This window comes from Mobula birostris, chromosome 11 (genome assembly GCF_030028105.1).
Source record: "Mobula birostris isolate sMobBir1 chromosome 11, sMobBir1.hap1, whole genome shotgun sequence".
Taxonomy (NCBI): Eukaryota; Metazoa; Chordata; class Chondrichthyes; order Myliobatiformes; family Myliobatidae; genus Mobula; species Mobula birostris.
The window spans coordinates 107,139,358-107,163,375 of record NC_092380.1 but is presented as its reverse complement, the minus strand read 5'-3'; the positions used below and the strand labels follow the sequence as shown (position 1 = coordinate 107,163,375).

Genomic DNA, 24,018 nt, shown 5'->3' with positions numbered 1-24,018 from the left:
ACTTGAATAATATGGCATGGAAACAGGCCCTCAGCCCAACACATCCATGCCAACCGTGTGCCTACCGTACTCGTCCCACTTGTCCGTGTTTTGTTCATATCCTTCTGAACCCTCGTCACCATGTGCTTCAAAGTTTAAAAGTCCAAAGTAAATTTATTGTCAAAGTTCGTATATAGTACCCTGAGATTCATTTTCTTGTGGGCATTCACAGAAGATACAAAGAAGTGCAATAGAATCAATGCAAAACTACACACAACCGAAGACTAACAAGTGTCCAATATGGAAAAGAAGACGATCTGTGAAAATGCAAAAAAAAATGCATACATACATACTGAGAATTTATTCAAATGTCTTTTAAATTTTATTCTTCTATCTGCTTCAACCCCCTCCACTGGCAGCACATTTTCATATCTGTCATCCATTATGTTTTGATCTTACCTCTCAGATCCCTTCTCAATCTTTCACCTCTTACCTTAAACCAATGGCCCCTAATTTTTTATTTCCCCTACCTGGGATAAAGAGATTATGCTATTATCCCACTGTACTTCCCATGATTTTACACACCTTTACAATCTTCCATATTCTAAGGAATAAAGTCCAACCTCTTCATGTATCTCAATCCCTCAGGTTGTGGCAGTATCCTCGTAAATATTCCCTCCACTCTCTTCACTATCAATACACAAGCTTGTGCCCGTCAGATTAACGCTATGTATATCTGTTACATTTATGTGTGTCTTCTAACCATAGATTCAGAACACAGAAGAGCTCAACAGTGCACATTTACAATTAGGTTTTCGTAAACACAAAATACTCTGCAGATGCTGGGGTCAAAGCAACACTCACAACACGCTGGAGGCGTATTCTCACTCCCATTCAGATACTCCCGGTAGCCATCCACTTCAACTCTGCTTCCCATTCCCATTCAGATATGTCCATACATGGCCTCCTCTACTGCCATGATGAGGCTAAACTCAGGTTGGAGGAGCAACACCTCATATACCGTCTAGGTAGTCTCCAGTCCCTTGGGATGAACATAGAATTCTCCAACTTCCGGTAATTTCCTCCCCTTACCTTCCCCTATCCCTATGTCACTCTGCCCCCTCCCCCAGCTGCCTACCACCTCCCTCATGGTTCTGCCTCCTTCTATTACCCATTGTGTTTTCCCCTATTCCTTCTTCACCTTTCCTACCTATCCCCTCCCTGCTTCCCCTCCCCCACCCCTTTATCTTTCCCCTTACTGGTTTTTCACCTGGAACCTACCAGGCTTCTCCTTCCCACCCTCCCCCACCTTCCTTATAGGGCCTCTGCCCCTTCGCTCTTCAGTCCTGACGAAGGGTTCCAGCCCGAAACGTCGACTCATCGTTTCCACGGATGCTGCCCGACCTGCTGAGTTCCTCCAGCGTGTTGTGAGTGTTACAATTAGGTTTTGTAGTTTGAGTTCATCACATTCAAACCTGCAAGGAAATGGCAGCAATTCCGGAGAAATGGGTGAAATCCGACCGAGGCTCTCACCTCCGTGAGGTGTGCTGAATGGACAGGGGATTTTTGGGATGAGGGGGGTGAATGAACCAATATAAGTGGGAAGGGACAACTAGAGTGAGAGAGAGGGAGAGAGACAGAAAAGAGTGAGAAAAAAATAAAGCAAGAGACATGGAAGACAATGATGATAAAGAGAGAGGGAGAGAGCATGGGAGAGAAGAGAGAGGAAAAGAGAGAGCTTGAGGGGGGGAGAGAGAAATAAAGAAAGAAAGACTGAGAGGGAGAGAGAAAAGAATGAGAAAGAAAAAAGAAGACGAGACATGACGATAGAGAGAGGGAGACAGAGAAAGAGAGGGAAAGAAGGGGGGCAGCAAGAGAGGGGAGAAGAGAGAGAGAGAAAGAGAGAGGAAGCAACAGGAGTTGAGTGAAATAAAAAAGAGAGAGAAAAGAGTGAGAAAGAAAAAAGAAATCGAGTTGTAAGGGATTGATGACACATAGAGGGAGATAGAGACACAGGTGGGAACAAGGGAGAGAACGAACGAGAGAGAGAGAAAGCGAGAGCAGGCAAGTGAGAAGGAGCGAGAGGGGAGAGAGAAAGCGAGAGTGAGCAAGTTAGAGGGGAGAGAGAGAGGGAGAGAAGGTGTATGCACAAGAGAGAGAGAACTTTGTTTACCATCTGCCACAGTGGAACTTAAATAATGGCTCTGATTTATCGAATACTAACCCAGTATTTTACCATTAATATCACATCACAGAGATGAGATATTAAAGATTCACCATGTTATTTATATGATAGGAACAAAAGATCAAGTGGCACTTATTAACAAGCAGTATCCTGACTTACACTTGGCCCTCAGTCCAAAAAGCTTAACTGATTGTTTATTACAGAACAAAGAACATAGAATTTACAGCACACTACAGGCCCTTCAACCCACAATGTTGTGCTGACCTTTTGACCTACTCTAGGATCAATCTAACTCTTCCCTCCTACATAAACTTTCATTTTTTCTATCATCCATGTGCCAATCTAAGAATTTCCTAAATGCCCCCAATGTATTTGACACTACCACCGTATCTGGCAGGACATTCCACACACTCACCAGTCCAAAACTTACCTCTGACATGGCCCCTATAATTTCCTCCATGCAATCACCATGAAATTTTGACCCTCATATTATAATTATTATTGGGTGGTGGGGTGGAGATGCGTCTTAGCTAAAGGAGGTACAAGGTTCCTTCCCCCCACTAGCCTGCAGGTCACCCTTGGACAAGGTGAGGAACCTGCTTAGCCCCCTGACCAGTGCACACAAAACCATGGGAGCAGGTGGTGGATGGTCGTATATCACAAGTCCTGGTTATGCAACCACTGATGCCAGGCAGACAATCTCTGAAGAGTATTGATAATGGCTGGGGTCATCCGCCTTGTAAAGACACTGTGCAGAAGAAGGCAATGGCAAACCCCTTCTGCAGAAAACTTTGAATAATCATGGTCACGTAGACCATGACTGCCCACGTCATCCAGACACAGCACATAATGAAGATTATTGACAATGGCTGAGATCTTTAGAAGAAAGACACTGCCCAGAAGAAGATAATGGCAAACTACTTCTGTTGAAAAATTTGCCAAGAATAATAATGGAAGATCATGATCACCCATGTCATACAGTATGGCCAATAATGAACGAACGAATGAACATGTTATAGTATTATATACTATAATTGTTACACCGACCAAAGGGTTATTCAGCCCTTCTGGGATCATGCTGTGCACAAGCCAGACGCCCGAAGTACAACTGTGCCGGCGCTGTAAACACTAACCGACTACAAGAAGACTTAAAAGGTCAGAAATATGTTGGGTTTTAGTGAGTACAAATACACCTACTGGGCCATGTCCTCTGCAATGCCTCCATGCAAGTGAATAAAACCTGTCAAAACACTGAAATCCAAGACCACCCTGATTCCTCGTCAGCAAACTAGCCAATGGCCTCTCCGCAGATGGGCATAGAACATGATGCTGGGTGAAGGCAGAGACGTCATAACACATGCTGCACAAGCAGATAGATGGGAATGAATAATGAAATGAAATGTAGTTAATTTCACCTTCAGTTTATCATTCAGAAGGCTCATGTGACATTTGTGAAGCACTTGAATGATGGTCTCATAGTCTACACTATCATCAGGATCTCAAATGAATTACAGCCTGATATAACTTACCTCTGGCAACCCATATTCTGCAATTCTGCTTTTTCTGCTCTTAGAAAGAAAACACTATCTCTGCACCTGCCTTTAACGGGACATCTCGAACCAATTTGCACAATTCTCTCCAGGTTTTGGAGGCAGTTTGATGAAATGTGAGGCAGGACGGTGGAGGAAATGATTGATGTTGATCCTCTAGCGAGGATCTAGCCCTCCCTGCAGCAGGGCAAGGATTTTTCAAACAGTTAGTAACAGTATTTCAATGTAATCCTGACTCTGGCACCTTCCTACAAATGCAAACAATCGACTTCATCTGGAAAGGCAAACAAATTGCGATTGATCCCATCGTGCAACAGACAGTGACAAGTCCTCAACTTGAGACACTGGAAGCACGGGCAACACTTGCAGGCTGCCCCCACGCAACCTCACTGATTGAATTTGACACAAATTATGCACCTCGCTTCATGTTTCAATGTACATGTGACAAATAATAAAGAAAATCTTTAATCGTTTATGTACAATGGAAGATCATTTGAATATTCTTCCTGTTCTCCCCATGAAAGAAGTTCCAGAAAGAAATATCCACCATCAAGGACCCCCAACATCCAGCTCATGCTTTCTTCACACTGCTGCCATTGGGAAGGAGGTACAGGAGACTTAGGTCTCACAGCACTAGACTCAGGAATAGTTACTACTCCTCAAACACTGGGCTTCCAAACCAGAGTGTGTGACCTCACTCACCTCAACACTGAACTGATTCCACAACCTATGAACTCACTTTCAAGGCCTCTACAACCCAATATTAATTTCATTTGCGTTTTTTCTTCTTTTGCATGTCAGATGTTCATGTCTTTTTTAGTGTAGCTCTTCATAAATTCTATTGTATTTCTTTATTTGTGTGGGCATGTAGCCAAGTGCTTAAGGAATTGGACTAGCAATCTGAAGGTCGTGAGTTCAAGCCCCAGCCGAGGCAACGTGTTGTGTCTTTGAGCAAGGCACTTAATCACACAGTGCTCTGCGACGACACTGGTGCCAAGCTGTATGGGTCCTAATGCCCTTCCCTTGGACAACATCGGGGTCGTGGAGAAGGGAGACTTGCAGCATGGGCAACTGCTGGTCTTCCATACAACCTTGCCCAGGCCTGCACCCTGGAGAGTGAAGACTTTCCAGGCGCAGATCCATGTCTCGCAAGACTAACAGATGCCTTTATTTCCTGTGAATTCCCCCGCCCCACAAGAAAATGAATCTCAGGGTTGTATATGGTGCCATAAAAGTACTTTGATAGTAAATTTACTTTGCAACTTTGATATAAAATATAAGATCTACAACTCATGTTTTCAGTATTTATTTATTTATCATTCTTATTATTGTTGTATTTACATAGTTTGTCGTCTTTTTCACATTGGTGATTTGCCAGTCTTTGTGTGTGGTTTTTCATTAATTCTATTGTCTTTCTGTATGATCATGTAAATGCCCAGAAGAAAATGAATCTTAGGATAGCATATGGTGACATAGCTGTACTTTAATAATAACTTTACGTTGACTTTGAATATAGACTGCAATAGAGGCAAGCGTACAAATGCTTCAGGCTAAGTGTTTTCATGAATCACACAAAGCTCCATCCTCATGTAGGAAGTCACCAGTAAGCATCGTCCCCCACACAGCCACCTCCTCATTCCAGCACACTACATAAAACCATATTAACACTTAAAGACCACTGAATGATCACCAGGAGCTGCTACATACTGGAGTTGTGTCTTTCCGAAGTGCTGTGAAGATAGATCTCACCATTTTCCCTCATATATTCCCTTTAGAGTCAGAGGGTCATAAAGCACTGCAACATAGGCCATTCGATCCATCTAGTCCATGCTGAGTTGTTATTCTGCTTAGTCCCATTTACCCACATCTGGACCGTTGCCCACCATACACTTCAAATCCATGCACTGTACGGATCCAAATTTCTCTCAAATATTGAAATCAAACCCACGTTCACTACTTCCACTGGCAGCTCATTCCACACTCTCACCACTACCTGAGTGAAGATGGTGAACCCTCAGGTTCCCCTTAAATATTTCACCTTTCATCTTCAACCTACAACCTCTAATTCTAGTCTCACCCACTCTCAGTTGAAAAAGCCTGCTTTGCTTTTACCTCATAATTATCAGGATTTACCAGGAGCTAGAGAAATCGATGTTCATTCCATCAGGTTGGGGGCTACTCAAGCGGAACATAAGGTGTTTCCTCCTCCAACCCTAGTGTGCCCTCATCGTGGCAGCAGAGGAGGCCCTGGACTGACATGTTAAGTGGGAATGGGGAGTCAGATTGAAATGGGTGGCCGCTGAGAAATCTCACCTTTTTTCATGGACAGAGCAAAGATGCTCGAGCAAGCAGCCTCCCCCAGTCTACATCAGGTCTCGCCAATGTGGAGGAGGCTGACCTGGGGGCATCGGGCCCCAGGTGAAGTGCTGCCTCACCTGGATGGACTGCTTTGGGCCCTGAGCGGTGGTGAGGGAGGGGCGATGACTGTGAAAGTCATTTCGGGAAATGCTTCAACACCAGAACTTTTCATCAAGCACCAACATCTCACAGGAAGATAATTGGTAACATCTAGCCGTGGGCTATTTTCTAGTTCTGTCTTAAGCATCTGTGTAGCAAAGGATTCAGAACTGAATTTAGGATTACACAAATTTATAGGGCCCAAGGAGGACATACAGCCTAAAGTAGATTATTTAGACCATAAGGGCAGAATCAGGCCATTCAGCCCATCGAGTCTGCGCCACCATTCCATCATGGATGATTTATTATCCCCTCAACCCTATTCTGCTGCCTTCTCCCCGTAACCTTTGACACCCTTACTAATCAAAAAACTATCATCCTCCATAATGAATATACCCAGTGATTTGGTCTCCACTGCCATCTGTGGCAAGGAATGCCACACATTCTCCATTTTCTGGCTAAAGAAATTTCTCCTCATCTCTGTTCTAAAGGGACATCTTTATATTCTGAGGCCATGCTGTCTGGCGATAGACTTCCTCACTATAGGAAACATCCTCTCCACATCCACTCTATCTCGGCCTTTCAGTATTTGATAGGGTTCGATGAAATCCTCACTCCATCGTTCTTCTGAACTCCAGTGAGTACAGGCCCAGGGCCATCAAACACGCCTCATCATTAACCCTTTCATTCCCGGAATCATTCTCTTGAACCTCCTCTAGACTCCCCTCAGTTTCAGCACATCCTTTCATAGATAAGGGGCCCAAAACTGCTCACAATACTCCAAGTGCGATCTGATCAATTCCTTATAAAGCCTCGGCTTTATAAAGTTCTCCGCTCTGTGTTAGTGTTCATCGAGGTATTTCTCTCAGTATTATGTGAGTAATAATCCCCTACAGGTTACATGGGAAGAACTGATGCAGCAATTTCATAAATCACTTGTCAGGCTTTGCCTGGAACTCCTGAGCTCAGTTCTGCAAAGATATGAAGGGCTTTGGGAGATTTACTGGAAAGATTCAGAGGAAAGGAGGTTTCTGGAGGATATGAGATTGCTCCCCTTAGAATAAACACAGCTAAGAGGACACTTAATGGAAGAGTTCATAATATTTGATAGAGTAGATTAAGTTAAACTGCTTTCCCTGCCAGCAGGTTCTGCAACCAGACGACGCAGACTTAGATTTAAGGGAATTGGCAGAAACAGTATTGAAGAGGCGAAAGTTTAATGTGCAGTGTGTTGCCGGGATCTGGGATGAATGCCTGCCTAAAAGGCTGATGAAAGCTGGCTCAACGGTGTCTTCCCAAAGGAACGAGATAGATATCTAAAGGAAAAAATTGCAAAGCTTTGGAGAAAGGGGAGAGGAACGGGACCAATTGGACAGCCTTTTCACAGGGATGATAGGCCAGGGGGAAAAAGCTCAGGGTCTGAAGTCTTTCAGTAATTGAGGGTCAACTGCTCATAAATAATGGGTATTAGAACAGCACAGCATAAGAACAGGCCACTTGGCTCTCAATGTTGTACCAAACCAGCTAAAAAGCAAATCAAAAACACCCAAACACTACTCTCTCCTGCCAACACCACGTCCATCTCCCTCCACCCTCCTTATATCTATGGGCCTTTCCAAATGTCTTTTAAAAGCCTCTGATGTATTTGTCTCTACCACCATACCAGGCAGCACATTCCAGGCATCCACCACTCTCTGAGTAAAAATCTTACCCCTCACATCACCCTTGAACCTACCCCCTCTCACCCTATAGAACACAGAACATTACAGCACGGGACAGGCCCTTGAGCTCACAATGTTGTGCCAACATCTTAACCCACTCTAAAATCAATGTAACCCTTCCCTCCTATTGTCCATGTGGCTATATCCAAGAATTTCTTAAATGCTTAATTTATTTTCAGTAAACAAAACTGTTGAAATAATGTATTAAACTTATGTTTACAGGAAACCAAATACGCTTTCACAGTTATAAACTCCAAAGTCCAATAAATTGTATCAAAATAAACTTAATGGCTGTCAAACGACTTGGGTAAAGATTTGTATTTATATAGCACCTGATTATATCTCTGAGGAGGATTAAAGTCCTTCACATGAATCAGTATTTCCATCACACAGTCCTCTGTTGTAGCCAAGTGTGGCAGCTGTCTTCCACACTGCAAGATCCCACTACCAGCAATGAAACGAGTGGCAGGTTAAACTGTTCTGTTTTTTGATTAATGGAAGGATGGTGGCCAGGTTGTGAGGAGAACTTCCTGTTGAAGAGATTTTCAAGCATCTCCAGATAGGACTTTGGTTTGAACATCAAAGCCAAAGGATATCTGTCTCCAGATTGAGTGAAGACTCGCTGGACCATGACTCACAACCTTTGAGTTCTGGAATGATAGCAGAGTCAAGCTGAGACGCAAACCTCCCTGAGCAGTTTGTGGATTAGTTGCTCCGACACAATCTTACACTCTTTCCAAACAAAACAATTATAAGTGAAAATATCTATTTCACTTACCTACAGAGATTTTGGTATACTGTTCCTTGCCTTGTGAATTAGACAGGTTATTTATTAGGAAGGATTGTACCTCGTGCTGGATAGCTATAAAAGGACTTCTGTAATATTTAGTCACAGGTGGTAAAAAACTAGTGATAAGAGAGAGCCACCTCCGCTTGGCGGTTTTACATGACTTAACCATATATGAAACATTTCCAGTGAGTGGAATGATACTACATCAAAGCACAATTGGCAATTATAAAAGTACCTTGATAGACTTAGGCAGTATATGCTGAGATTTGTTTTCCAAACACATTATAGTTTTTATTCAATAACTTTTATGTGACTTTTGTGAATGATGCACATAACAGAACAAACATATGGCACTTGTCTTATCCCAAAACATTATTATATTTCAATTGAGTTGATGTTGGTAGCCCTGAATTTCAAAACTTCAAAGTAAATTTATTATTGAAGTGTGTATAGTATATGTCACCATATACGATCTGAATTTTATTTTCTTGCAGGCCTTCACAGTAAAACAAAGAAATACAATAGAATCGATGAAAAACTACACATAAAGACTGACAAGTGACCAATGTGCAAAAGACAAACTGTGCAAATAAATATAAATGCAACTAATAATAATAATAACAATAAATAAATAATACTGAGAACATGAGTTGTAGAGTCCTTGAAAGTGAGTCCATAGGTTGTTCAGCATTGAGGTGAGTGAAGTTATCCACACTGTTTCAGGAGCCTGATGGTTGAAGGTAATAACAGTTCCTGAACCTGGTGGAGTGGAACCTAAGGCTCCTATGCCTCCTGCCTGATGGCAGTGGTGTGAAGGGAGCATGGCCTGGGTGGTGGGGCTCCTCGATTATGGAAGTTGCTTTCCATAACTTTGGTCATGGGGAGAATCAGAACAATATTCAAATGATCTTCCATTGTACTGAAAATACTAAGGATTAGCGTTATTATTTGTCATATGTACAGCAAAACATGCAGTACAATGCATTGTTTACATCAAATAGTTTAGGACTGTATTCTTTAGAACATAGAAGATTGAGAGGAGACTTGATAGAGGTATGCAAAATTATGAGAGGTTTAGATAGGGTAAATGCAAGCAGGTTTTTTCCACTGAACTTGGGTGGGACCTCAACCAGAGGTCGAGAGTTAAAGGTGAAAGGTGAAAAGTTTAAGGGGAACATGAGGGGAAACCTCTTCACTCAGAGGATGGTGAGAGTGTGGAACGAGCTGCCAGCACAAGTGGTGCACACAAGCTCAATTTCAATGTTTAAGAGAAGTTTGGATAGGTACAATCTTCCATCCTTGGACTCACTTTACACCGCACGCTGTCGGAGCAGTGCTGCCAGGATAATCAAGGACATGACCCACCCAGTCAACACACTTTTTGTCCCTCTTCCCTCCGGGAGAAGGCTCAGGAGCTTGAAAACTTGTACGGCCAGATTTGGTAACAGCTTCTTTCCAACTGTGATAAGACTGCTGAACGGATCCTGACCCAGATCTGGGCCACACCCTCCAAATATCCAGACCTGCATCTCGGTTTTCTTGCACTACCTTACTTTCCATTTTTATATTTTCTATTTATGATTTATAATTTAAATTTTAATATTTACTATCGATTTGTAATCCAGGGAGCGGAAAGCGCAGAATCAAATATCGCTGTGATGATTGTACGTTCTAGTATCAATTGTTTGGCGACAATAAAGTATAAAGTATAAAGTACATGGATAGTAGGGGGATGGAGGGCTATGATCCCAGTGTAGGTCGTTGGAAGTAGGCAGTTGAAATGATTTCAGCATTGACTCGATGAGCCGAAGGGCCTATTTCTGTGCTGTACTTCTCTATGGCTCTATGACTCTAAATCAAATCAGTGAGGATGTACTGGGGGCAGCCTGCAAGTGTCAGCCATGCTTCCAATGCTAAAATAACATGCCCACGACTCTCCAAGTCTAACCATACATCTTTGGTCTGTGGGAGGAAACAGAGCACCCAGGGGAAACGGTGCCATCACGGGGAGAATGTACAAGCTCCCGGCAGAGGGCAGCAGGAATTGTACCCTGATCTCACAACTGGCTCTGTAATAGTATTACCCTGCCGCGATGTCACTGTGCGCACCCTCGTTAGCTATGTGCATTACACTTGCTTCAGCTGACAGCACTCTTGTCTATGAATTAGCTTTAACAACGACAAGCCTGGCTTCGGAGTTCAGGAAACGTAACCTAGCTTAATTCCCGAGTGCAGTGCAGTGTTGAAAGAGACTTCCTTTATCGGGACCTTGAAAACCTATTTAGGCCTACATTTCTGAAATGAATTTGTGAGCAGTCCCAGAAACCAGATATATGTCAGCATGGTGGAGGATTACAAATACCTGGCAATAAACTGGACTGGTCAAAGAACACTGAGGCTGTCTACAAGAAGGGTCAGAGCCATCTCTATTTCCTGAGGAGACTGAGGTCCTTTAACATCTGTCGGACGATGCTGAGGATGTTCTACAAGTCTGTGGTGGCCAGTGCGATCATGTTTGCTGTTGTGTGCTGGGGCAGCAGGCTGAGGGTAGCAGACACCAACAGAATCAACAAACTCATTCGTAAGGCCAGTGACGTTGTAGGGATGGAACTGGACTCTCTGACGGTGGTGTCTGAAAAGAGGATGCTGTCCAAGTTGCATGCCATCTTGGACAATGTCTCCCATCCACTACATAATGTACTGGTTGGGCACAGGAGTACATTCAGCCAGAGACTCATTCCACCGAGATGCAACACAGAGAGTCATAGGAAGTCATTCCTACCTGTGGCCATCAAACTTTACAACTCCTCCCTTGGAGGGTCAGATACCCTGTGCCAATAGGCTGGTCCTGGATTTATTTCCATCTGGCATAATTTACATGTTATTATTTAATTATTCATGGTTTTTATATTGCTATATTTATACTCTATTCTTGGTTGGGGCAACTGTAATGAAACCCAATTTCCCTCGGGATCGATAAAGTATCTATCTATCTATGTATCTATCTGAGTTGGATGATCAGCCATGATCATACTGAAAGGCGGTGAAGGCTCGAGGGGCCGAATGGCCTACTCCTGCACCTATTTTCTATGTTTCTATGTTTCTATCTATCTATCTCTCCAATAAAATGAGTGGGATTTCTACAATTGTCATTTACACCCCCCTGCAGACCCATATTTTGTTTCTTTACTCGGCTGGTTACATCTAATTTGCTCATTTGCTCACCTTCTTCAGCCACTTAATCACAGAATCATAGAAATGGAAACTTATGTCACTGAAGACATGCTGGCCTCCATCATACAGGGCAGGGAGTTGGTCAGCATGGTAACGTGATGCTATTACAGCAACAGCGACCCGGGTTCAACTCCCTCGCCACTGACTGAGAGGAGTTCGTACGTTCTCCCCGTGACCGCGTGGGTTTCCTCTGGGTGCTCCGGTTTCCTCCCACAGTCCAAAAACACAGAGATTGTTTGCATGGGCGTAATCGGGCGATGCAGACTCATTGGGCCAGAAGCCCCTATCACGTTGCTGTATCTCTAAATAAAAACTTTAATAATATATAGGTTGGGATGCTATGTTGCAATTTTACAGGCCATTGATGAGGATGCATTTGAAATATTGTGTTTAGTTTGGGTCACCGTGCTATAGGAAAGATGCTGTTAAGATGAGTGCCATTAAGACCGTAAGATATGCAGTTGAAGTCAGAAGTTTACATACACCTTAGCCAAATACATTTAAACTCAGATTTTCACAATTCCTGACATTTAATCCTAGAAAACATTCCCTGTCTTAGGTCAGTTAGGATCACTACTTTATTTTAAGAATGTGAAATGTCAGAATAATAGTAGAGAGAATGATTTATTTCAGCTTTTATCTCTTTCATCACTTTCCCAGTGGGTCAGAAGTTTACATACACTTTGTTAGTATTTGATAGCGTTGCCTTTAAATTGTTTAACTTGGGTCAAACGTTTTGGGTAGCCTTCCACAAGCTTCTCACAGTAAGTTGCTGGAATTTTGTTCCATTCCTCCTGACAGAACTGGTGTTACTGAGTCAGGTTTGTAGGCCTCTTTGCTCGCACACGCTTTTTCAGTGCTGCCCACAAATTTTCTATCGGATTGAGGTCAGGGCTTTGTGATGGCCACTCCAATACCTTGATTTTGTTGTCCTTAAGCAATTTTGCCACAACTTTGGAGGTATGCTTGGGGTCATTGTCCATTCGGAAGACCCATTTGCAACCGAGCTTTAACTTCCTGGCTGATGTCTTGAGATGTTGCTTCAATATATCCACATAATTTTCCTTCCTCATGATGCCATCTATTTTGTGAAGTGCACCAGTCCCTTCTGCAGCAAAGCACCCCCACAACATGATGTTGCCACCCCATGCTTCACGGTTGGGATGGTGTTCTTCAGCTTGCAAGCCTCACCCTTTTTCCTCCAAACATAACGATGGTCATTATGGCCAAACAGTTCAGTTTTTGTTTCATCAGACCAGAGGACATTTCTCCAAAAAGTAAGATCTTTGTCCCCATGTGCACTTGCAAACTGTAGTCTCGCTTTTTTATGGTGGTTTTGGAGCAGTGGCTTCTTCCTTGCTGAACAGCCTTTCAGGTTATTTTGATATAGGACTCGTTTTACTGTGGATGTAGATACTTGCCTACCTATTTCCTCCAGCATCTTCACAAGGCCCTTTGCTGTTGTTCTAGGATTGATTTGTACTTTTCGTGCCAAAGTACGTTCATCTCTAGGAGACAGAATGCGTCTCCTTCCTGAGCGGTATGATGGCTGCGTGGTCCCATGGTGTTTATACTTGCGTACTATTGTTTGTACAGATGAACGTGGTACTTTCAGGCATTTGGAAATTGCTCCCAAGGATGAACCAGACTTGACATAATTTTCTGACCTCAATCCGATAGAAATTTTGTGGGCAGAACTGAAAAACCGTGTGTGAGCAAGGAGGCATACAAACCTGACTCAGTTACACCAGTTCTGTCTGGAGGAATGGAACAAAATTCCAGCAACTTACTGTGAGAAGCTTGTGAAAGGCTACCCAAAACACTTGACCCAAGTTAAACAATTTAAAGACAATGCTACCAAATATTAACAAAGTGTATGTAAACTTCTGACCCACTGGGAAAGTGATGAAAGAAATAAAAGCTGAAATAAGTCATTCCCTCTACTATTATTCTGACATTTCACATTCTTAAAATAAAGTAGTGATCCTAACTGACCTAAGACAGGGAATGTTTTCTAGGATTAAATGTCAGGAATTGTGAAAAACTGAATTTAAATGTATTTGGTTAAGGTGTATGTAAACTTCTGACTTCAACTGTAGGTGCAGAAATAGGTAATTTGGCCAATCGAGTCTGCTCCGCCATTTCATCATGACTGATCTGTTTTCCTCTCAGCCCCAATCTCCTGCCTTCTCCCCATATCCCTCCACACCCTGACCAACCAAGAACCTATTAACTTCTGTTTTAAATATACATGAAGACTTGGCCTCGTCTCCATTCTAAAAGAACACCCCTCTGTTCTGAGGCTGTGTCCTCTGGGGTCTTACACTCTCCCACCACAAGAAAGATCCTCTCCACATCCACATTATGAAGGCCTTCCACCATTCCATAGGTTTCAATGAGGTCACCCCTCATTCTTCTGAATTCTAGTGAATATAGGCCCAGAGCCAACACACACTCTTTATATAACAAGCCTTCCAATCCTGGAATCATTTTCGTGAACCTCCTTTGAACCCTCTCCAGTTTCAGCACATCCTTTGTAAGATAAGGGGCCCAAACCTGCTCACAATACTTCAAGTGAGGCCTCACCAGTGCTTTATAAAGTCTCAACGTTAACATCCTTACTCTTATATTCTAATCCTGCACAGGGACTCCCAAGCCCCTTTGCATCTCAGTTTTTTGTACTTTCTCTCCATTTAGAAAATAGTCAACTCTTTCATTTCTTCTACCAAAGTGCATGGCCATACACTTCCTGATACTGTATTCCATCATTTATTTGCACATTCTCCTAAACTGTCTTAGTCCTTCTGTAGCCTCTCTACTTCCTCAAAACTACCTGCCCCCCTCTACCTATCTTCATTTTGTCTGCAAACTTTGCAACAAAGTCATCAACTCTATCAGCCAAATCATTGACATATAATGTAAAAAGAGTTGGTCCCATTAAAAGGGGAGCATGGTAGCATAGCAGTTAGCCGGCAGCTTAAGAAGAAGGTGGGTTGTGGGTTGGTAGATGTCCTTAAAATCTGCCAGTAGGTTTAGTGCAACTGGCATCACTTCATCTGACCAAAGGTCCATTACATCAGACGCCCTTCATCTTACATGGCCACTGGAACATGAACTTTCTGGCAATCTGGCTTCCACAGGTTTACAAACAAACAAACAAACAAATAAATACTTGGAGACTAGGGGCTGGAAAAGCCTGAACAAATCAGGTTCTCTCCCATTGTTCCCAAAATGTTCACAATATTCAGAACATCTCTGAACTGTACAAGCTGCCGAAAGGACAGATTTCTGAATGGACCATGAATCCATGAACATCTCCATTTTCCTCCTCTCTTCTCAGTCCTGAAGAAGGGTCTCTGCCCGAAATGCTGGCTGTTTATTCCCCTCCATTTTTCTTTCATCATGTGCATATCTAAGATTTTCTTAAATGCTCCTAATATATCTGCCTCTACCCCATCCCTGGCAGAACAACCATGCACTCACTGCTCGCTGTATAAAAAAAACTTCTGAACTCATCCCCACACTTTTCTCCAATCTCCCTAAAATTATGCCCCTCATGTTAGCCATTTCCACCCTGGGAAAAGGCCTACAACTACTACGTTGACTCAGGCCTAGGAGGCCAGCGTCGGGCACAATGATGGACTCCCCACTTCTCCCTCTCCCTCATCAGTGTGTTCAGTTCATCTACATTAGCCTTGCCGCTGTGTTCTAGGAGCATGTTGACCATAGTCTTGGGAGGGCGCCCAGGGTTCATCCTCCCGTGCTTGGGCTCCCATGTGATGACCAGGCTGGCAGGTAGCTTGGGGTGGCATAGACAGTGCCCCGCTGGTTGCAGTCTTCTCACCTCGATTTTAGTGGTGAACATCGGTAGGTCTTTATAGAGCTCGACGTTTGTCATGTGCTGTTGCCAACTCACGTCAAGAGCCATCCGGAGCAATCGTGTATAGCAACCATCTAGAGACTTTCGCATAGTCTTGGTGAGTGGGAAGAGGCCCTGTGCATTCAATTAATGCCTCTTGTCATCTTGTACGCGTCTATCAAGTCATCTCTGAAGTTTAAGTTCAGTTTATTGTCAACATGAACACTACCAAATAAAGCCAGCCAGTCTCCTCTGCTCAAAGGGAGTTGAGGTTATTGAGGAAAGGTCCTTCAAAGGGCTACAACAGGAATAAAGGAGATTTGAAAAGCAAGTTATTTTTACAGAGAGTTGTTGTTATGTTACTGCCCATTACACCACTGGCGTTTAAGACATCAGTGAAGGTCCCCCATCTCAGGCTTCTTTCATCAAGTCAGTAGCTTCCTCTCGGTTTTCACTCCTGTCAGTCACGCAGGTCCTGGGTGGAGACTCAGGAATACCATCGCACTCAGATGTAGAAGGATTTTTCATTGCTGTTTCTGTAACAACTTTGTTTTATTAGTCAGAGTTGTTAGCCCTGAGCTGAACCCCCAAACCTGGAGGACCGGTGGACCACTCTTAGACTGGCCTCTACCCTTTGACCTGTTCAGTGTGGGTAACCCTACCAAGACCCAAAACATAATGTCTTGACTGCAGCCAATGTAGCTCTCTGGGTCATAGCCTCAAAACTATGGCAAGGTTGAGGTCCTCTTGGAGGACAAAGAGTGGTAGGAGCCTGGAAAGAACTGCCAATCGCTATGTAAAAAACTTGCTTTGCAAATGTCTTTTATCACCGTGGTAGCCCTTTGAAGGGGAGGCAGTGGAAATGGATACGATAACGATATGAAAGAGGATTTTAGACAGACACCTGAGCAGGTGGGGAGTGGAGGGATATGTACCATGTGCAGGTAGGTGGGAATAGTTTAAATTGGCATCATGGTTGGCACAAACACGATGGGCTGAAACGCCTACTCCTGTGCTGTACTGTTCTCTGGTCTATGATAATATGCCAAAATGACCTTCCTCTTTACTGTATGAATTCATGCTTCTAAATTTTTCATACCACATGCTTCTAATTAATATCTGGAAGGTTTCTATCCAAAATGTGTTCTAAAGAATGGCTGTTAGCCAAATGTGTGGGGGCACCTCAGTGATGCTGGTTGTTAGAACAATGTGTGCAGTGTGACTTTGCTTTTGTGTATAGTGCCGTGTTACCTTAATGTATGTTATCTGTTTGTCTGTCAGTTATCCTGAGCGGGATTCAGGATAACAAACATGCATTTATAGAGTATCCTGTTCAAATAGTTCCAATAATACTGTACATTTGTATAACCTTGATCCGCATTCCCCACAATTGCTTCCAAAGGAAGTTTTATCTTAATCATAACATAAGAACATTTCAAATCGTTTATGTCAAGGACTCATACTGTTGTTTCCATTGCCGATTAATAGGTTATTTCCTGAGCCTCTGTGACATAACTAACTGTTCTTTTATTTGTCCCAAAGATGTGTCTGCTGAGGATGCTCTTATTTTTAGTGCTGTGAGCCCATAATCTAGAGCACTGTGGTGTGAGTCATAGAACACTAAAGCACAGAAGTAGATCCTTCAAATTCAAATCAAATTCAAGTTTAATTATAATTGGACCATACATGAATTCAGCCAAATGGAAGTGTTCTTCTGGGGCCAAGGTACAAAACATACACAGCACCTTCAAAAAAGCGAGCAAAAAAAAACATATTCACACTAAAAAAAAACAAATATATTTGGCCCATGTAGTCGATGATGAATTATAATTCTGCCTAGTCTCATTTCCCTCTATACCCCTCCCATCTATATACCTATCCAAATTTCTCTTAAATGTTGAAATTGAACCCACATCCACCACTTCTGCGGGGAGCTCATTCCACACTCTCACCACCCACAGAGTGAAGAACCTCCCCCTCTCGTGTTCTCCTTAAGCAGTCACCTTTCACCTTTAACCCTTAACCCACAACCTCTAGTTCTAGTCTATGTGATGAAAAATTACCCCAAGGCCCCATTGATCCATTAAGGGGACCTGCGAATCCCATGCAAAGAAGGGAAGGGAAGCTATACCTGATGACCTAATCAATAGTTGTCCTTCAATCCACAATATTAAAAATATTACTTGGTTGTTCTTACATTGCTAATCGTATTTCTGTTTGACATTGCAGCATTTAAATTGGCTGATTCATCTTCCAACATTACAGCAGTGAAAAGGCTTCAAAACCATATTATTGGCTGTAAAGTGTATATTGTGACACTATATAGATAAAAAATTAATAAGATTTATATTTCCACAGAATGTGCAAAAGGGCTCTCTGGTCAATTGTTTATTGTCATTCTTCAGTGCATGAGAGTAAAGGAGAACAAAATGTTTGTTATTCTGACTCCGATGCAGCAATGAAAGCAATATGAAAGCAATCCTATAAAACACAATGTACAAGTAACTGTTTGAGTGTGGCCGTATTTACATAAGATGAACTTATATACACACAGTATGTCAGGCCAGTGACAGATTTCTACAGTATAGTGATTTAGAGGAGCCCAGTCTGTCATTGTGTTCTTCTGCTGGGCTTCAAGTGAAGACCGGTAGTGGTGTGTAGACTTACTGGGAGTCTATAGCATTATGCTGTCAATTCACAATAGGATCTTGCTCCAGCTCAGATCTGGAGCAGGATCTCAGCCTTCATAGATTTCAATGGGAGCTTGAGGCCTGAAGATTTAGAAGCAAGAGAAGAGATCAACTACATTTTAATCATTCAGCTTTAAGTTTTTAATTCGTTGAATTTTTAAAATAAAATTTTTACTTTTGTAAATTAGATTAATATTTTTTATTTCTTTATTTACTATTTGTGGTAAATATACAACGACATGTGGCTTATGTATATAAGCATCTGATATAATAAATGTACTTTAAACTTCGATATGTTCAAGTTTGTAAAGTTTTAAAGTTGTCAAAGGTTCCAGGGAGAAGGCCGGAGAATGAGATTGAGAGGACAAATAAATCAGCCATGATGGAAAGGCCGAGCAGACTCGATGGGCTGAATGGTCTAATTCTGCTTCTATGTCTTATTTTCTTACTAATTTACTGAACAGTGATACAGACTATATTCTGTAGACCAAGTTTCAAGTTTAGCTGAGTTTCTTTTCTTAATGTTCCTAGTATAAATTAATTAAAGCTATACTTGTTAGTACAAGAAAAATCCAATAAATTTCACTTTCCATAGTTTTTAAATCTCTCTGTATGTCAGAGATGTTTAAATTATGTCAAGTTCAGTGACAGCTTTGACAGAAGGCAAATCACTGCCATCCAGTTTTGCCAGCTGTCAAATCCTGTTAGCAGCATTTTGGGATGGGGTCTCTAAATCACACCTCCTGGTGGGGAGCTGAGCCAGTGAGAGCTTAGAGCTGGATGTAAGGGCGTGGAGGGTCAATGAAATCAACTGAGCAGGAAGGGGCCACAGGAGGTGATTCCAAGCAATGGGCTGGGTTCATCGTAAAGAGACAATAAATTATTTACATTAGGGACATGACTGTATCATGAGAAAATGATAAGTTTGATGCATTTCTGATTACAATGAGTCTTTAGAGTCTGGAACAAGTTACTGAAGGGTGTGGAAAATCTGCACAAAAATCAAAAAGCACTGAGAAAGCTACAAAAGGACCAAATGTTGTCAACTACAGGAAACAGAGAAACTGATAAAATATTGAATATTAATAATATATGAATAATAATTTTGAAGTAAAGTCACTGTTGAACTCAATGTTGATGCAGAAACCTCTCTCAAACAACCTTGTGAAATTGGCCAGAAAACCTGGATTCTCTTGACGCTGGTTGAAATATTATTATTTCTCAGGACATCAGAATGCTTACATTTTTCAGCACAGTGGAATGAGATGTTCTAATCTGTCCGCAAGGGAAGATGCACTTAGACTTTGGTGTCTCATCCAAAACGTATCACTCCTGATAGTGCAACATTCCCTCAAGGGTGCACTTGAGTAGCAATCTAGATTTTGTACAGAGCTATCACTATAATGCACGACCTCCTGCTTCAAAGGCGAGAGTGAAACTTTCTGACACATAAGTGACACCTAAGAAATCACTGAAGATTAACTTTGATTGTCGCATGTACATCAAAACATCAAAACATACAGTGAAGTGCTTCAGTTGCGTCAAATCAAACCAATGAGGGTGTGCTGGGGGCAGCCTGTAAGTGTCGCCACCAATATAACATGCCCACAACCCGTTAACCCGAACTCATACAGCTTTGGGATGTGGGAGGACACTGGAGTGCCCAGAGGAACCCACACAGTCATGGGGAGAGCATCAAACTCCTTACAGGAAGCGTCAGGAATCGAATCCGGATTGGTGAACACTAGCGCTGTAAAGCGATTGCACCAATCGCTACGACACCATGCCAAACCTATTAATAAGAATGAGTAAACTTAAATTCAGATAATTCTGTTGTCTAGTTTTGATTGCCAATGGGCCCAGTGTGAGAGTATAGGATAGAGGTAACACACACAAAATGCTGGAGGAACACAGCAGGCCAGGCAGCATAGTCATACCTTAGTCATACTTTATTGATCCCATCTATGGGAAGGAGCAAACAGTCGATGTTTCAGGCCAAAACCCTTCTTCTGGACTTGAATCGTCGACTGTTTATTCATTTCCATAGGTGCTGCCTGGCCTGCTGAGTTCCTCCAGCATTTTGTGTGTGTTACTTTGATCTCCAGCATCTGCAGATTTTCTCTTGCTTGTAAGAGTGTAAGATGGAATTGTGTTTCTTGGCTGCAGTATAATTTTCTTCAGGTACGATTCATTGCATCTTCAAATCACCACTCCTTTAGCTCTCAAATTTAGTTTAGTCTAGGGACCAACAATAACTAACGATCATTGACATAGGTTCGAAGTTCAAAGTAAATTTAGCATGAAAGTACGTTCAGTAGATAATCTGAGTAGGATGGAGCCAGTAAATAATGGGGCTGGAGGGTAGTGGGAATAAACTCCCACTATCTACTAACCACTCCCAATGGCTTGTGTCTCAAATAGCCTCTGACAACCAAGTTCAACTGCTGGACTTCATGTGTGGCTAGGCTACTAAGCCTGTTTCTGCCAACAGGAGAAGGGGCAAAGGCAGGTTACTGGTTCCTTAGAACTCTGGACTGATGGGGTACGTTGGCCGTAGTTGGCAACTCAACTAGGAGAAGGAAAACTCTGATCTCAAACCTCTGCTGTACCTACTCATAGGGGAAGCTTCAGGAGTAAACCCTGTGGAAAAAATCCGGAGCTGGAGTCCCTAAGGCAGCCCTACGTTGAGTTCAGCACTGAATGACAACTCAGTCTCTGCCTTTCCTTTGCATTCACCAGCTGTGTGGAGAGGCGGTGCCAGCTGCACGGGCAACAGCTTGCTCTCCATATCATACTGCCCTGGCTTGCATAACATGTAGACAGCTAGGAATATCCACACTCAACAGTGACCAACAGAGGCCCTCAGTAAAGACAGAGGGTTCAAATATTGAACACCGTTGTTTGGGAGCACAAGGTATATTGGCAAACAGAACCGAGGTGGAGAGTATATTTTCGCTCCTGTGATCAATAGCGATGAGCTCAATGGAAAAGGGAATTCTCTTGGTCCCTCGACTCTTCCTTTGAACTCTGGCCTCTTCTTTCAAGCATCCAAGGTAGTCAATCTCTTAAGGGAATCACAAGTATTTCTAGACAGGCCCTTTACTCTTTCCTTTGTCAGTTCAGAGACCAACTCTAAAAACAGGCAACCAACCAGGTATCTGTCAAAACTTATAACCAACAGCCTCGGAGAGCAGAGCAACCACAGACAGTAGATGGATAGTGAACGTGACCCTAAGTAGGAATAACAGCTGCCAGTAACTCATTCTGTAGGTGAATACATGGGAGCCATGTCAAGTTGCCATTCCTTTATTTAGACAGGAGAGAGTGGCTCAAATATTTGCTGAAATTGATTAAACAAAGACTACCTTTTACGTTGCTTTCATGCAAGACTTGACTGATTTCTCTCACTGAGTTCGGGCAGCAGATAGGCTGGTACAAAGACAGTGCATTTCCCTCTGAGCCAAGATAATCTTCCAAATGCCCAGTTCAAAAAATGGGCAACTTTCATTAACAGAAGGCCAAAGAGCATCATACACAAAATGCTGGAGGAACACAGCAGGCCAGGCAGCATCTGTGGAGGGGAATAAACAGTCGATGGTTTGACCTATGATGTTCATCAGGACTGAAACAGAACAGGGTAGAAGCTTGTTTCTCCCCTGCCCCCTCCTTTTTTACTCTAACTTCCATTCTTTTTTTCCAGTCCTGATGAAGGGCCTCAGCCTGAAACGTTCACTGTTTACTCTTTTCCATAGATGGGGTGGGGGGGGGGGGGTCATTGCTCAAAAAGAAATAGCTCCATACATTACACTTCCTCCCCATTTCGATTAATGCAACATACACTATATATGTACAAAACATTCAATTTCCCTTCACAAATCCATATTCCAAATAAACATGCTTTCACAATGACGGTCCATAACTAACTTCACAGTTCTAAAGGTTCAGTCTTTTGGGTGATGCTCTGTTTCTTTCAGGATAGCACCTCTGGACCTGTGGAGTGGCGTCAGGGTTGGCAGGTGCCTTGTCTAAGACGGTGTTCTCAGCTTCTGGTGTCATGTTGCTGCCAGTAATCATCATCACTAAGAGGTAAGTCCAGTGACTGCAATATGTCTGCCTTGTTGGATGCAGACAACTCAGTTGTGGTCTTCGGTTGAGCATCCAGTATCTGGTCCACATGACGGCTCCACGTCTGATCTCCAACATCCACTGAGTACATCAGTGGTCCTGTTCTTGTAGCTATGCTACCGGGTGTCCGTTTGTCTTCTCAGTAATCATGCACTAGGACTTCCTGTCCAATTTCCTTGCTGCTTCACTTCTTCTGTGCTTATTCTGCACTTCCCTCTGTAGATCTGGTTTCAGGAGGTCTATGCGAGATCTCAGATTCCTATTCATGAACAGCATTGCAAGTGTTTGATTCGTTAGCGCATGAATTGAGTTCCGATACCTGAAAGGGAGGCTGTCCACCATGTGCTGTAGCAAAATAGCCTCCTTGTCCATCATTTTAATGGACTTCTTGACAGTTTGGATAAGCTTTTCAGCTAACCCATTCGTTGCTGGGTGTTGAGAGCTGACTTGAAACGTTTGATGCCATTTTTCTTCATGAACAGTTGGAATTCAGCTGTATCCAGCTTCATTTTCAGTTTTACACCAGACATATTATTGTGATCCAGATGATTTTGTGATGTGCTGAGTTATACAATGCAGCTCCAGGCATGACAGTTCACCTTTGTCAGACTCTATGTTGTCTGATTCTGTTTTACATTTGGTAAATTTATGCATTTGCTTAGTTTTGTGTTTTAGACTTATCACTCGGTTGTGTTTTTTATCTCTCTATGTGGCCTTGTCTGACACTTTCGGCAGACTTTATCTTTGAACCAAAAGTCATTTGCATCATGGGAGGATTTGCCACATTGATAACATCTTTGGCTTTTTACACCCTTCAGGAACACTCTAACCTCCTTTTCTGTATCTCTGCTGTATGCTTTGCTGCAGTCTATTGATATTGAAATAGTCAATGCCCATTCTAAGGTTAGGTCTCTTTCAGATAGTAGCCTTTTTTGAGTGCTTTAACTCTGCAAGCTACACACCAGCCTGTCCTTTAATGCATCAGAAGATCCATCTCTAAAGTCACAGTACTGGGAAAGTTTGCACAGTTCTGCAAAGTATTCAGAAAGGCTTTCATCTTTTGACTGGTTCCTCTTGTAAAATCTAAATCTCTCAGCTACTACCAATTTAATCAAACATCTTGCTTGCTTCCTTTGCAGGGGGTTACCATGTTGCATAAGAGACCGTGTGTCCGTAGACCCTTTAAGCTAAGATAAGAAGTGTAGGGGCTTCTTTTGCTCCTCCATGTTGTTCAACGTACAATACAGTTCAACCTTCTCGATATACGATTCCCTGCCTTCCTCAGCACTATCAAATTCATCAACTTTCCCAAATGAAGTCATTGCCATGTTATTTTCACTTTAAGTTCAGCGTGTCTTTTACGGTTACTATACACTGTACTCACGCCTTTGTTAGCATCTGTGACAGCTTTCTCTGTACTGTTTAACT

The 24,018-nt window shown here is 42.6% G+C and overlaps 1 long non-coding RNA gene across 1 annotated transcript in view; it reads left to right on the top strand.

The window, feature by feature from the left end:
• Positions 1 to 24,018, top strand: part of LOC140205297 (uncharacterized) — a 54,359-nt gene that overhangs the window by 19,715 nt on the left and 10,626 nt on the right. Inside the window, exon 3 of the long non-coding RNA XR_011887813.1 lies at positions 22,440 to 22,551. This is a non-coding gene — a long non-coding RNA (uncharacterized lncRNA). The remainder of the gene's footprint in view (positions 1 to 22,439; positions 22,552 to 24,018) is intronic.